Source organism: Terrapene carolina, unplaced genomic scaffold, assembly GCF_002925995.2.
Source record: "Terrapene carolina triunguis isolate 2854851 unplaced genomic scaffold, T_m_triunguis-2.0 Scaffold189, whole genome shotgun sequence".
Classification (NCBI taxonomy): Eukaryota; Metazoa; Chordata; order Testudines; family Emydidae; genus Terrapene; species Terrapene triunguis.
The window spans coordinates 14,213,270-14,217,727 of NW_020664540.1; positions in this window are offsets into that span (position 1 = coordinate 14,213,270).

Consider the following 4,458-nt stretch of genomic DNA (forward strand, 5'->3'; position numbering starts at 1 on the left):
GCCGCCCATTGGCCCAAGCCCGAGAGCGGCAGCTGCCGCGACCAATCGGCTGCCCGCAGAGCGAGCGCGAGGGCCGAAGCCAGCGGGGCAGCAGGGCGAGAGGCCTCGCGTTCAACCAACTTTATTGACAGCGCCACAGGCGGACACGGGCAGGCCGCGGAGAGGAGGGGCGGAGGGATAGATGGCGGGGGGCGGGGCAGAGAGAATGGGTGGGGGCTGTGGGCGGGGCTTAGGGAGGGAGAAGGGCAATTAGGTCATAGGGAGAGGCACAGATAGAGGGGGCTTAGGGTGACCAGACAGCAAATGTGAAAAATCGGAATAGGGGTGGGGGGCAATAGGAGCCTATATAAGAAAAAGACCCAAAAAGCGGGACTGTCCCTATAAAATCGGGACATCTGGTCACCCTAAGGGGGAGGGAGAAGGAGGGTTGTGTGAGAGAAACAGATGGGGAGGGGCACAGATAGGGGAGGAAGTTGGGGGAGGGGCACAGATAGGGGAGGAAGTTGGGGGGGCACAGAGGGGGAGGAAGTTGGGGGAGGGGCACAGAGGGGGAGGAAGTTGGGGGAGGGGTACAGATAGAGGAGGAGGGAAAAGGGGGTTGTGTGAGAGGCACAGATGGGGAGGGGAGGAAGGTGGGGGGGGGGGAACGGGGGAGGGGGGTGGGGAAGAGGTGGGTGAGGGATACAGGAGGAGCCCCAGGTTGCCCCCAGCACCAACAGCTTGAACACTCCCCAGCCGTCTCTCAGCTGGTCTCAGCTCCTGTTTTGGAATGGGGTGTCAGAGAAAATCTTAGCCATGTGGACACACAAGGTCATGAAATCTTAGCATTCAGTCACTGGAGAGTCTGACCAATCTAGATTTGGACCATTTCAACTGGGAGAGAAGACAGAGGCAAAATAGTTCTTTTAAACATATTAGCACAAGGGCTGGTTATCAAATGGGGCCTCCAAAGAGAGGATGGAAATGTCAAGGTGGCAGCCCCTTCTGGCTCATCAGGGCACAGCTGCCCCACTGCAGATCCCAACAGTTGGGTGTTACCCCCCACCAATCTAGTGCCATGGGGCCTTTGCCTTCCGCAGTGTTAGATTCCAAAACAAAAATGAAAACAGTGAACTAAAAATCAGGGTTATCTGAGGATTTGTCAACAGGACCCAGCCTTTCTGCTCTGTGTTTGTCTCCATCTGGGTAGTCCCTTCTTCTCCATCTGCCTGGGCCTAGTCATCCCATCTACTAAATGACTCTACAGATCTTGTGTACACCCTATTACTCTCTTCTTCCATTCAATCTGCCAGCAACTTCTCTACACCCTGTCAGTGAGTATAGAAGCTTCAAGCCACCCAATCCGCTTTTTCTCCTGCCATAACTGGACCAAGTGCATTTGCTTCTAATGTGGTGGAAGGCCAGAAGACTGCTAGGCATGCATATGCAGTCAATGAAATATGAATGAAAAGTTAAAGAGGCAAAATTAAGACTCCTTTTAAAACAAAAAGAGAGGCAAGCCTCTGTTTTTTACATGGTTGTAGAAAAATCTATTTCATGAACTAGAAGGCAATGGCAGAGCTTTCCCATAGATGGCAACTGAGTAACCAAGCCCAATGTCACCTTAAGATGACAATTGTTATAAAGTCAGATTTCACTTCCCGTTTTAGGCTCGTCGGGATCACCTCTGTGCTACTGAAGTTAATGGAACCTGGCACCATGCAGGGTTTGTGGCAGCTTATTCCACTGCAATATTGAAGCCTTATTTAGCCCACTTTCTTTAAAACAAGACCTTATTCTAAATATTCATTTTAGGAGGACTGCTTCCATCAGAGACTGATGGACTTCCTACTCAAATATGAAGTCTAACTTACAGTAATTTAACATTCAAGGCAGCAACTGTGTAGGAGTCAAATATCACTCATTTAATATTAAGAAAGTTACCTAGTCCGATATTTACACTCACACTTTGGATTTAAGCTAAAACTATAGTTATGATTGTAGGATAACTAAAATGTCCAGGGAAACTCACTTCTGTAAGCACACAGTGTATATGGCTGGCATTAAAATAGTCATGTAAAGATAATCACTTTAGATCTTCAATCCCCAGCCACCTCACATTTAGGAAAGTTATGCATGTCTCCCACTGCCTTTATAGAGCAGAAGCCAAGTAACTGTATGAGTTTTGTTCTTATTGTTTCCTTGTGCTCCCCCATCACCTGTTGTCTATCATTTTGTACTTAGATTGTAAACTAGTTGGGGTAGGACCTGTGATGTTTTGGGGTTCATCCCAGACTAGTGAGGGGTTGTGTCACCACTTGCCCTGCAGTCCTAGGTGCTCACAGCCCAGGCACCAACAGCTGGCATACATGCGTGCAGATCACACCCTGGCTTCCACCGTCCAGTTACTATTTTCAGAGTGACTCCAACACCACCCAGTCCTGAATTTCCCCAAAATTGTTTCCCTGCAGCATCCAGCCCTCGGACACTCACAGAAGTAATGAAATACCCTGCTCCTTTAAAGAGACCGAAAGAGCAACTTGTTATCTTGACTGGAGCTAAAAATCAATTCAATTGAAGCCTTGGCTTGGTTCAGATAAAAAGCAAAACCGGTTTGAAGGGAGTTCAAGTGTAAGGGATAGAGATAGAAAGGGTTACAGACTAACAAAAGTAAAACTACTCTTGCTAATGGCTATGACCTAACTTAAGCTGCTGTCTTTGTTCAAGGTGGTTTCCTCACCAATTTTCCTTTTCCAGTAGTGGCTGACTAGCTCTTAGTCTCTCCACAGTGTTCAAGGTGCTGCTTTTCCTTGTCTCCTTAGGTGAAGGATAATGTAGGGGTTCGCTCCCCCTCTCTTTGAAATGTATTCTTCTGAAATGTATCCCCAGCTAAAGTTCCTTTCCCGTGCTGGGTGCGAACACCATGCTGTCTTCTTCCCACTGGTGATTTTCACAATGAAATGATCTCTTCCTGCAACCTCCAATACAAAGGAATAGCCCACTGAGTTTGGCCACACTTGGTTTCAGGTGTTGGCCTCTTTCCTTTGGAGAAAACCTGTTTATCAACTCCCCCTGACATGCCTGGTTTAAACATAATTGAATCACCTATTTCCGGCATATATCCATAGACTCTGTTGTGGGTTTGCCATGCATACATCATGCAAGAATATTAATGATCGGTGAGTTATTAGTTTTCCAATGATACATTACATGCCACGTTTTGGTTACAGATTATAACAACAGTGTGTTAGGTGTCGTGAGTATGTCTGGCCTGACAAAGTTGCTGACTCAGCATAGTGAACCACCACTGGCCCTGTGTCACAGGACCATCTTTTTGTTACATGATTCTGCAGTGCCCAACATGATGGGGCTGGAGTCTCTAGGCAACACCACAATACAAATAATAAATAGAGTAGTTTAGCAATACTTCAATGGGCATCTACAATAAATCAATATGACTTTCATGTTAATGTTTATGAGCTCTCAAGAGTAAAACCAAAAAAGAACTTACGTGCACGTGTCAGATGTTTGGCAGCATGTGTGTGTGTTCTCCCTGTGTGCCGTCCCAGTTCTGCGCAGAGAGCTGGCCCAGCAGACCTCAAGCGAACTGTCCAATGACCACAAGATCCATTAAGGTACGAAGGCACCTGGCCAGGTTTATTGTCAGCAAAGCACGGTCCTAGCTCCCCGGATCAATGTCTACAGTAATACTAGCACATGTATGCCCGTGACAATGGACGCAGCTCAGTGAATGGCGGGACTTTCCATTCCCCCCCTCGGCTGGCCAAAGACACTCCCTCTGAGATACGTCTTTATACCCTGATACAAACAAGTTACATATTGTCGCTCTGACATGGCTAAATGCCACCCATTATCTTGTACATGTTGGTTTAATCAAAACATTTTTATTCATTATGTTGTTATCCCGACCTTATCTTTAAGATGGTCAGCGTGTTCCTGTTCTCTTTGGGGAATGCGTTGGTATCGAGGTGTTCTGGTGTCACCCTTCTGGAATGTGTTTGAGGGTGTATTCTGTGCCTAGCACTTCTTAGGAATGAGTATTTCTGCAATATTAGCCCCATTCTTGCCAGATTCTGTGAGCAGGGCCTACCTCTTGCTCACAACCTGACTTTGCTTTATATCACCAAAGCTTTGACCACTACTTTAGCTCAGGCCTCATACCAGGCCTCTGATACAAGGTCTTATGTTTCAGGCCCTCTTCCTACTACAGCATGATGAGCAACAACTAACACTATCCTTGTTAAAAAATAAACAATATATGGAGAAAAAAACATGAATGGATCAACCCAGAAGTCTGCTGACAGCATTACATGTTGTTATGCATGGCCCCAAATTTAGTGAGGGAGGAAATGACCATCAGGGAAGGAAAAGCTGCAGAGATAAATGCACTCAGCCTTGTAAACACCTTGTTGTGCTCTGTATCACCCTTCCTGGGTCACTTCTAGAGCGGCCTCCAAA